Here is a 12,553-nt window from a genome sequence, read left to right on the forward strand (position 1 = left end):
CATGTTGCATTTTTGGAATGTCAAAGTGAATGAAAGAAGTTAAAAAGCTTTGTGGGATTAAGAAAGCACAGTGCAAAGGTGCTTTTGTGGTGTGCTTTAAACTTTGGCTGAGCCATTTAATATCCCACTGAAGACACACAAACACACACACACACAGAGAGAGAGAGAGAGAGAGAGAGAGAGAGAGAGAGAGAGAAATCTAAGGAAAATTTGCTTTAAAACAAAAAATTATGAAATACATACTGCCCTAAGCCCAGCATAGTTATTTTGAAAGGGGGAGAGGGTTAAATGGCTATAATTGCACTAATTTTACTATTTATATCTAATACTTATGAAACCTTGGCCATATCCAGATGTTTTTGACTACAGCAGAAGCAGTTGCTTAGATTTTCTGTCCCTTTTCTCCTCAAAGAGGAGAATTAACAACAGCTTTGATAGAAAGTAGGAAATTATTTTTACAGAGGGGGACCATGCCTGAACTCCTAAGCACATGATTACTCTAACAGGACTTCTGAGCAAAAATGCATAGGCCTTGAATAGTGGTACTTGGAGGCAAAGAAAAGGAGGGATCTTTTGCCCCCTTACATAGCAGTAAACCCCACCGAACCAAACTGGACATGTGAGTAGACTTACATAGGGCTGTTCTGTAAATAGCATACAATGCCATAGTGGCAGTATTGTTGAAAGCGTGAAGCCTTATAACTGAGCAGCAAGGTCCTTAACTAGTCTGGCATATTTTATGTGGGTAGAAAATCTATTGCATTTGAAAAACAAATATTGCTTTACTCACACATTACAGATATTTTAACCGCAGGCCTCTGAACAACACATCTGTTCCTATGTGCCACAGTGACGCAGCGTGTGGTGACATGTCACTTCTATTTATGTCAATCAAGTAGTTCACCTTACATTAGAAAGGCACAGTATTCAGCAGAGTAGATTATTATAGGGATAGATGCCTCTCTGTAAAGACATTTAAATTAGGCATGTATAGATGCCTCTCTGTAGAGGCATTTAAGCAGTACAATATAGGCTTTGCATGCAAATGGCTCTGGGTTCAGTCCCCGGTCATTTCCAGTCGAGAGGATCTCAAGTAGCAGAACTGAGAGACAAAATCTTTCTTTGAGACCGTGGAGAGCCATAGGCCACCAGAGGAGATTGTACTCCTGTATGTGGCAGGTGTATATGTTTAGTTCTGAAAGATGTCATCACTATTCATCTTCAGAGTGCGGTAGAAAGCTTGTATAGATACTTCCTTTGAACTGCTTAGATGTTTCAGGACAAGGCTGGCAAGGTGAGGCAACTGTCTTAGGCAGCAGGATCCACAGGAGCAGCAGATCCTGAGGTAGATCTTTATTCCCCCTTGTTCCTGATGTACATCTTCACTCACCCCTTTTTACCCTGGCAGGAAGGAAGTGTCATTTGGGGGTACGCCTCAGGTGTCAAAATGTCTTGGGCTGGCCCTTTGAATGCACATTCATGATGGTCTGTGCTCATTATATTATTAGACTGATTGCAAGTGATCCCAGTTTCAATACTGTTTGTGCTTGCAAATGTTTTGGGGTAGTCATAGTGCTTCGTTTCCAATTAGTGCACATCCTGTAACTTCCAGCTGAAATCCTATAACTTTTCCTAGTATAGATGCTCTGGAGTTTTTTGTCTTACTTTTGTGGCACGGTTGTCCCTCTGGACAGCATTAATGGGATAGCATTGCAGAAGCACCACAGATTAAAAGAGAAGAATAAATCCACTATTAATGCACAATTTTAGTGGTTTGTGTGTTTTATATTTAAATTTTATGTTGATAACTGCCCTGAGATCTGTGGATGAAGGGTGGTGTACAAATTTAATAATAATAATAATAATAATAATAATAATAATAATAATAATATGTCAAGAAAATGCTGCAGATTACACCTGCAATAAAACACCTGTCTGGATGGACTCTCAGTTATCCAAAACAAAAATGCATTCCAAGTGTGACATTTTTTCTATCTTTTGGTGCCTTCTCTTCCAGGAAAGTTGGAAAAGTTTCTAGATTAAAAGGTATGTGTGTGGATTTGGATTATGAAGCTGAAATAATTTCAGCCCACATATTCAAGCCTAATGGTGTGCCAAAGAGAGTAGTCTAGACTTAAAGGATATAATCTGTTCACTAAGCAGACTTCTAATAAAATCTCTTTTTTGGTGGTGGGAGAACACTTCTTGAAGTACTTTCTACTCATTATATATCAAAGAGGCAGGGGCGCCATCTCACCCTCAGGATTGTGGGTGCCTGCCACTGTCATGTGGATGTGCGATGTCAACGCGCAGGCCTGCATGTAGTGCATATGATGTCACACACACAGCGTGCAACATCGCATCACATTTTGGGAGGGGGGGCTCCTCCAAAACGTGCACGCATGTGCATGTTACGTCACATGTCCACAGTGCAGTGATCGGCAGTGGCAGATCCTCTTCCTTCTCCTCTCCACAGCCAGCAAGGCACCTTCTTCTGCGGGAAGAGGCTTAGACATGGAGGCAGAGAGATTCTGCCTCTCTGTCTGAGTCGCCATCTCCTGGAAAAGGGTGACTTGCTGGATGGCTGTAGAAGACAGAGCTGAACTGCCTCTTTCTCAGAGGCTGCACCACAGAGGCTGGCTGGCTGCTTCTGTCTGGCTTTGCTCATTGACTTTGTGGGCACCAGGCTCCCCACAATTATATTCTTCTGGGTGCCCAAGCACCCACAGCCCCCTGGAGTTGGCTCCTATGCAAAGAGGATGAAAGCCTCCCTTGTCATGGTCCCAATGGAGTCCTGTGCAATTATTGCCAATTTGTCAGCTTTTTGGCTCCAAGTTAAAATTTTGTTTGAGCATCTTCTTTTCTCCCTTTTATTAATTTTCAAGAAACAGGATATAAACATAAGCATAATATTTTCGTTGCTTAGCCTGTCCTGCCTTGTTCTGTTTGTTTATTGTAAAATTTGTAGGCCACTTTTTATCACAGATGTGGTTAAAAAGCAGTTTCCAATGCTAAACAAAGTAACACAGCATTTACAATGAAAGCCTGTGAGAACAGATACGTTTTAATTAAGTGACGGGAGCTCAACAGTGATGTAGCCAATCATGTCTCCAAGGAAAGAGAGTTTTACAGTTGGGGTGCAGTTACCAAGAAGGACCTACCCCCCAAACAACATTTGCCAGTGGGACATCAAGAAGAGCTGCTTCTGTCAATCTGAGATCCTGGACTAGTTTATACAGGGAAAGTAACACCATCAGGTACCTAGGGCCCAAGTCATTCAGGGACTGCCTTCTTAAAGTTGTGTTGATTGCATTTTATGATTTTTTTGTTCTGTAGATATATGTTATGGAGTTATTTAAATATATATATACTGAAAATGACAATAAATAAATAAACTAAGCCATTTTTGTTTAAACAGGTCTACTTAAACATGTATTTTTGTTATGTAAACTTGAACTCGGCTGGTCTTATCAATATTTCAATAATTCTGTTATGTCTTTCTGTTTTTAAAGTTTGTTGATTTAATCAGTGTTTTCTTCTAAATGTTTTTTGTCAAACACTTATGGAATTATTGTTATTATTATTATTATTATTAAGCAGTCTATACATGTTCAGCAAGCAAGCAGTCCAAGGACTGAATTAACAATTTCATCCTCTATAAGATTAGAGAGTTAGACCTTGTATATTTTGCATAATGAACAAAAGATACATACGTAGAGATGGTTGTGACAAGTTCACTGCGTATCTGAGGTCTCAGGAGTGTGTGAATCAAGTAACCATGTTTACCTTTGCCTCTGCACTGGACCTACTGCCATGGGTCCTGCTCCTGGCTTTCAGTGACTATGATGATATTTCTAAAGAACAACACCCCTCTTTTTTCCATTTTTGACTTCTCAAGCTGCTTTCGATATAGTTCTATTTATTTTCCAGACTTTTAAGTAGAACGTTGGATTTTGAAACCAGTGAAAAGGTGGTTCATTTCCAGCCATAATTGTAAGGGATCCACACTATACTACGGAAACTTGAAATCTAAATATTCACTTAATGTTTGTAGGACTTGGCTTTTATTGAACACCTAGGGCCTAAATTATTATTATTATTTCTACCAAATCAGGCTTTGTGTAAATATGTTCCTTCATGTGCTTCATTTTCTCCAGCTAGATGAATAAGCCAAACTAGATGAATAAGCAACAGCTTGAGGGAGGTTAGAGCTAATGAACTTTGAACCAATCGTGTCTCATATAGAAACATGCCCCTTAGCCAAATTAAAAGGAAAATTTGGGATATTTTTCTCAAGAGCATCTAATACATGATTTGAAGTGTACAATAACAGCTGCACAGGACAGTATAACAACTGAGGCCCAACAAGGAATAGGCCCAAATATTGAATATATTTTCTTCCCGATTGTCAATCTGATCATTAAATGGGTTTTCATGTCAATGCTTCCTTTATTACTAAAGTGGGTATCCCAGGTATGGGTCTGGTTGATACCAATAGTGTAAAACAGAAGAGACCCCTATGGTTTGCAGGCACGTCCATACTTCCTTTGGTTTTTTTAAAAAAAAAGCCTTCCCACAACAACCAGAATTGACAGGAAACAAGGTCAATCACATGATCTCAAGTTTAGGCATAAGCCATTATCCACTAGAGCTGGGAGTTATCAACTAAAGGTTTGGTGACAACAAGAGAGTTCAGCACCCAAGTCAAGGTATGTCCTTATGCATCATCAAAAAAGAGGACAAAACTCATTTGAAGGAGCATCTGGGTGGTTGCTTAAAAGTTTTGTGCCACTCCTGATAATTGGGGCTTCAGAATACTGTGATGGGAGGAAGAAGTGGCTTCCAGAAGATGGGTGGGTTGGAGCAGAGGAGCAATAGGGAGCCCACATTAACATCCTGATTGTTCCTTTGAACAATCCCCGCCCCGCACCTGACATCAGGTGTAAAACAGTTAAGTGTGGCTTCCTGAAAATGACCTTGCAGGCCAAATGAGGAGACATGATGGGCCAATTTTCACCTGCGGGCTGGAACATCTCCACCTCTGCCCTAAACAATTTAAATCCAGAATATTAGAAAGACCCCATCCTCCTATGAACATGGCTTTAAACTGAGATCATTTCCCAAAGCCCTGTTGTATATCTCAGCACTTAAAAGGGATTCGGCTAGTGGGAATGTGGGGCAGGGCCTTTTCTGTGACAGCACCATGCTATGGAAATCCCTCTCTTGGGAGGTTAAAGTGGCCTCATCCGTGATGACTTTTATGTAGGCAGCAGAAACATTTTTATTGGCTTTTAAAGGATCATAATTTGAGGTTGAAGGTTTCAGCTCTGCTTGTCTTGATTTCTGAGACTGTAATTCTGTTCTTGTTAAAGTGACAGGGGGTCCTCTTCTTGCAAACCACCTTGGGGGATCCTTGTTATGGTGAAAGGGAGATATAAAAATGCTTTTTATAAAGTTAAATAAATAAAAGTATCTTTGAAGAACGTGGAACCTCAGGTGTGCTGTTATCTGAGCACAATTTGTACTCCTGCAAATAATCCAAGGGGAAATTACCCAAGCAGTTTAAAAGACCAGAGAGAGAAGGTAGGAAAGAAAAAGTCCTCTGAAAGCACAATTCCTTTAATGTATTCCCTTAACCCAAATTTCATCCCAGATACATTAAAGTATGAAAGGGAAGGCCACTGTTTAAATCAGATGCTTGCTTGCTCTCTTTTTCCTGAATGATGCTTGAGCACCTAATTACACCTATATTTTCCACTGCTAAGGTCAATGACCAGAGATAATATGAAATAAACCCTTATTAAAACATACTTAGAGAGAGTTAGTGCTGTCTCAGTCTGGGCCCTTTTACTCTCATTGGAATGTAAACAAATCAGCATGCCTGCACCTTGATCCCATTTCTGTACAGATCAGAGACCAGGCACCATGTCACAAGTTGGAAAATAAAGCTGGATCATCTCCAGAGCTCATGAATTCATAAATACAGGGAGCTAGTTGGGGGGAGGAATCTAATCCTGCTAAAAGTTGTATACTGTAGCAGCTTAAACCTTACTTACTGTGACTTTACCTTGTAAGAAAGAGTTGAATAGTGCTTTCGAGGGTATAAAATTGTTAGCTAAAGGGGCTAGCAGGGGGAAGTAGATGTTGTGAAGAGTTATCAACATCATTCCTGCAATGTGACTTGAGCTCATAGAGCTTCCTGGTGGCCTCTCTGGGTGCTAGAGAAATGTCCTCCTTCTGTCAGTAGTTTAGTGTAGGGTACAAGCAACAACCACTTCCTATAACGTAACTCAACTCCAACACCTTTGCGTTGACATTATCCAGGTATCCTGGAAGAATTGACCTGGCAATATACTTGTTGATTATTGTACCTGACTTCTGTGCACACTAAAATTGCGTACACACCATCCATTTAAAGCACTCTAGTTTATCCCCTCACCGAGCTACAGTTCTCAGCGCATTTAACCAACTATGGGTCCCATAATTCTTTGGGAGGGGGCTTAAATATGTGTTCTGTATGCCAGCCTAAGAACATTCAGTAACTTTAGCTTTCCATAGGTTTGTCCTTTGACCTTGTGGTTTGTCGGGAGGAAGCAAACCATAGCATGCTAAGCCAAACCATGGCTTAGCTCACAGCAGCACAATAGCAGCAGGACTGGAAGAGGAGCAAAGTGGCTGCAATCTCCTTGCTACTAGCCTGCATGCTCATGTATTCACAAAAAATGTATGGTTTAGTGTTGTGTGCAAACTGGGCCAATGTGATGATTGTTCCTCACATTTACTAGAATAATTATAAAAGAATAACATACGAAAAGACCATAATATCAACATGGTTTATAAGTTGCTGATGGAATCCCTCATTAAATCCCTCCCATGGAGTTTAATGGGATTTGCTCCCAGTAAAGTGTTATAGGACACTTGAAGAATTTCTGTCACAGTCTACCAATACTGCACAATCTGAACAGTTTACCGTTGTCATGCAGACTGAGCAATAGTGGAAACAAAATCCATACTTTCACTATGTGTGAAGAACTTATTGGGTGGAATCCAAGAGGTGCCTGGTGTTCGTGAAAGGACTTTTGGTCCTTTGGAAAGCCCTGTTAATGGAAGAGAAGGAAATGCAATTTTTGCTGATCACCCCTATTGTGCCCCTCACCATCTTTCACCCTCCCCCAACTCTCTGGAGCCACAATCTGGGGAGTGCTGGGAACTGCATAAGGGAAGGGAAATTAGTAAAAACTAACTTCCCTTCCCTCCCACTAGCAGATGCATTGGCTGGGCCAAAAGTCCATCCATGGGTACAAGGGCACCATTTTGTCTGTGGTCAACTAATGCAGGTCAGCTTCACTGAATGTCTTGACTTTCTAGTAACAAAAGAAAGAAGGAATTTAATTAAACTTTGGCTGATGGCTGATACTGTATTTTCAAAATCTGTACAGTTCTGAATCCCTGTACCTAAGGACAAATAGTAGTATGTCTAGATATATCTTTGGTTCAATCCTTTATGCCACTTCATCTTCTTATCAGCACCTTCTTCATTTCCTAGGATCATCAACAGTACAGTTTTGCAGCAGTTCTTATTTTAACATTATTTGCCTCAAAATTTAAACACAGCAATCAATTTGTTTAAAAAACAAAGTGCTATGATACACACACACACACACACACACACACACACACACCAGTATATATCACTAATCTGCTAACATTTTTCACTTTACTAAGGAGTAAAGTCAGGACATGTCCAATTCTTTTGCTTGCATAAGACATTTTAATTCTAACAACCCATACTGTTTTTACTGTAACATCAGACTTATTTTTAAAATCTGCAAAAGACTTCAGCTTTTATACAGTTTATTATAAAGGCAACTCTTTTTTTCCCCTTAAGAAACCTTATTGGGGAGTTATCTGGCTTTGCTGGCAAACTGGTTTGCTTATGTTGGAAGATACTTATTTACTTTTACTACGCACATTAAGAAAGCTATTTTTGCTGTTTACACAAAGTGTGTGTAGTTAGATGATATTTTCCCTGTGATTGCCAAAGAGCCAATATCTAAGGTAAATTGGGTTGCTTACATGTCTAAGTAAAATAAAAATTAAGCAGTGCCTTGGGGGATAGAAAGAAAAGGGTGACAATTTAAACTAAGCCTTAAATGGGATGAAGGTGTTTCATATGCCATTCATGGAACTGGTTCCAAGAGGGAATGAAAGCTTTTTTTGATCAAGGGCATCAAGAGACCTTTCCATGAAAAACAATAAACATGACTCCCCTCTCTCCCAAATGCTTCTCCTCTTTTCAGTAGGGTACTTTTGTTTGCTTTTTATAGAGAAGCAGCATTTTGTTTCTGAATAGTTATGCAAAATTCTCTGCATCCTGATGAATTTACTTCTTTGGATGTCAGGCCACTGATGCTTTGTGATTTTTGGCAGCCATCCATTAAGGATACAGAAGCAACAGGAGAGATGGCAGAGATTAAGGATACAGTATTTTGCTAGTGAAAAATGGAGCCTAGAGAAGAGAACACACAAGGAGTAAACTCTCAAAAGCAAAGCAGAATCCCTTGATTAAAACGTGTTCACTGGGTTGCCTTTGTGAGGGTGAGGCTTCCTTAAGAAATGAGCTGGAAGGAACAAGGAGTAAAGACGGAAAGTGAACTACAACAAACTGAGAGGGTAAACATGATGAAGGTCTCTTGTATTAAGTCACACATACTGCTAGTTGTCCATTATAGATTTGTTCTGTAATTCAGAGAAAAACACATGGTACTATTGAAGTGGGATTCAATACAGGTTGATTGTGAAACTGAAAGAGGGAGAAGGAAGTATAGAACTGCTTGGAGTCCTGGACACAGAACTCAGCTATACAGCTGCAAATAAAACGTTTTAAGTAAGTTTTAGGTGCAATACGCAATGTGACTCTAGATGGTGAGCCTCGTGGAAAATTCAATGTATTTTTTTAAAAAGCTTTTTTAAAAAAAGAAAAACATTTTCAGAATGGTTTTATATGTCTGTAGATTCCACCACATTGGATCTCTCCAAATAGGCTGCAAACAACTGGAAAAGATGGAAGCAGTGCTTTGACTTATTCATTGAAGCTGGTGCAGGTTTTAACTTTGTTCCATAATCCAAGGAACAACCCACCCTTTCAAGGAAAATGATGCTACGTTAGGTTTATCTTATGCCCAATTCAGCATTCCCAATGTTTTCAGTCCACTTTCCACTGGTGTCTCATTGCCACTCAGCTAAATTCTTTACCCTTCAATTCTTTTTCATCACTCATGTGCCAGTAGTCATCTAGCAAAAAATACACTTATGGTGTGTGTGAGAGAGAGAGAGAGAGAGGGTGTGTGTGTATGAGAGAGAGAGAGAGAGAGAGAGAGAGAGAGAGAGAGAGAGAGAGAGAGATGCTGATATTCATATCTTGATAAAAGTGCTGTGAGTGCCAGCACAAAATGGCTGCCATGAACAGCAAAGAAAGTTGTGACAGTATGCCATACAATCACAAAAAGGCTGGCACATCTCATCCAAAAGGGTTGGTTTACTTGATTATTTTGTTTATGTTTTTCTTCTTCCAAGGAGTTCAGACCTCTGTGGGCTCAGTCTGATAAAGACTATGTGAGGTAAATTGGCTTCGTACATCAATTAATGTGTCTGTCTGTTTTATGATTCTTAAATGCTACATCATCAGGGCCTTTTTTGTGTTCCAAATGGAAATCCCTTCAGGCTTAATTACCATTCTGACTGTTGGGCATTAGCAGATGCACCAATAAGAAACTTTGACTTTAAATCGATTTAACAATGATGCTTATAATTAATTCTAACTGGATAGCTTCCACACTGAAGGTCAGAATGCAGTTCTGTTTGCAGTAGTTAAATTTTGGGGCAAGTGCTGTAACTTAGTGCTGTTGCACAGAAGGTCCTATGTTCAATCCTGGCATTTCAGATTAAATGGCTGGGGAAGACCCTCTCTCCCTGAAACTCTGGAGAGACATTATAATAGGAGATAATACTGGTCTAGATGGACAAATAATCTCACCTTCTATAAAACAGCTTCCTGTGTTACCACGCTTTGATAACCATTAGCTTGATGCTAATGGTTAAAGATATATTTAGGCCAAGCCCTACTGCAAAAATAAGTGTTTCGTTAAACCACACACACATACACAGAACATCTAATTTAGCCCATAATTCATTCTAGATGAATGAGAGAGGATCAGAGTATTTTGCTAAGCCATTTCTTTAGCTCTTGGATCCGTTATAGCTGTGCCAGGGTAGGCATATCACCCCCAGCGCAGCAAGTATTAAATCAGATCTCACAATGCAGTCCTTTGTGCGCTTCAAATGGTTTTAATCCATAATTGGAAAATAAGCTTTTATGGAAGAAGAAGGGAAAAAACCCTAAGCTTTTATGCAAATTTTATTACATATAAATAAATAAATCACCTCTCTGTTTCTGTACTTAATACTGCCTGTTGCCCAAAAGGTTTGGGAGCTGCCCTGAAACAAGAATAGAATTGCTTATTCAGAAGGCAAAGGCTTCCAGAACAAATAAAAATAAAACAAGAAACAGATGGATTTTGACAAAGAAGGAACAAAGACTCTGCAGTCTAAGAGGCAAGTTTTATTTAGTGGAATGGACCAATCTCATTCTCAGATGGACTGTATTTTTTAGACACGATAATAGACTGTGGATTCTAGTGGTGTTTTAAAATGGAATTTGATAAGCCAGGGTTCAAAGCACTGCTCATCTCTGATTTGCTCTGGGACAATCATTCTAGATCAGGCATAGCCAACAGATGTCGTTAACAGTTGCCACCAGTCCCACCAGTATAGTCAATGGTTAGGGACAATGGGAGCTGCATTCAGACATGCTGCATTCAGCACCATGCTGGCCACTCCTATAATGACTTGCCAATATCCTGTCATAAGCTACTGTGATCAGGAAACAGAGCAGAGTCATCATTCAAAAGAAGCTTCTTTTTCAATGGCTGGGCTAAGCAGTCAGGAAGCAGGTTTCAACTCCACCCCAATGCGTTTCTGAATGCATCCTTTTACTTTTTCTCATGTAAATAAGTGGTTACCATTTGTCCTATGGAGAAAGGAAAGTGCTGTGCTTTGTGACATTGTTGAACTGAAGGCAAAATCTTCCCCACACCCCTACCACAAACCCCATAAGGATGGAGAAGGCCCTCCCAAATGCATCTCCAGGGTTGCTGGGGAGGGCAATGCATTTGATGTTTCCTCACAGATGGCTCAGCGAAGTGTTTACAGGACCTCAGTGGCTGCAATATGCAGGGGCGTAAGAAGGGGGGTGCGGGGGGTGCGGTCCATCCTGGGTGTCACCACTGAGGGGGGTGACAAAATGCCGGGTGGCACTCACCCTGGGGCCTGCAGTGTGCCCAAGCCACACGTCTCTCCTGGGAGAGACACAGTGGCTTGGGTGCGTGCAGGCTCCATGCTGCCCTAATGGTCCGCCCGCTGCCTTCCCCCCCCCCCAGCTGTAGGGTGGCTGAGTGGGAGGAGGCAGGCAGACTCCAGAAGCCCCACGGTGCACCCCGCCCCTATGGGCAGCTCACCCTGCCCTCGCCCCGCCCCTATGGGTGGGCCGCCTTGGTCCTGGGCGTGCCGCCCCAGACGCCCGAACGGCTTCCTCCACCGCTGGCAATATGTTTGCAATTTCACATGTGTGTTCTTGGCTGAATGGTGTTTGGATCCAGTGATTTGCTTATTTTTAATTCCTATTAAAAATAGAGAGAGAGAGAGAGAGAGAGAGAGAGAGAGAGAGAGAGAGAGAGAAGACAGAACAGCTACCTTCCACAGTCAGTGTTAATGTGTTCAGCCAGGTAATGTCTGCCTGGAATAGCAGGAGCACCCCAGAGTTTCAGGTTCAGACGTCTTTCCTACTCATGATCTTCTAACTGGAGGTACTAAAGACTGAATCTGAGACTTCCTGTATTCATAGTATATGCATGGTTTGGTGTGGTCACATATGCATCATGCAAAAAGGGTAAATGCATCACACAAAACATTTGCATGTGCTAATTTATATGTACTGATTTAGAAATATTTACTCTAAACTAAATGGAAACACTATAATTTCAGCATAGCGAGGAAGACTCTGACAGGGTGATCTTCAAATGCAGGACTCTTTCAAAGAAACCCTAGGTCTGCTTTAATCTCTATAACAAGCAAATGCGATATGCCAAAAACATATTTTTTTAGCATTATAAAAAGAACGACAATTTTACTGTCTTTTCATTTAGTAGACTTTTTATTCAAAAAAAGTTTGCCTAACTACATGAGGTAGTACATGTAGCTGAACAAAATAATACTGTGATGCATGTATGAAGAATATCGCTTACCAATGGCATTTCGAAAGAAAGTCCACAACTATAAAGATAAAAAAATAACAGGAAAAAAACTATTTATCAGCTTTACAGTCTTACACCATACACTTTTCATAGAAAGCTTGATAATGTCACCATTATATAATTTCTCTAGTATACCACAATAGGTCAGATGTAATGCACAGGGCTATCTACCATAAATGAGA

This window comes from Podarcis gaigeae, assembly GCF_964106915.1.
Source record: "Podarcis gaigeae genome assembly, chromosome: 7".
Lineage (NCBI taxonomy): Eukaryota > Metazoa > Chordata > Lepidosauria > Squamata > Lacertidae > Podarcis > Podarcis gaigeae.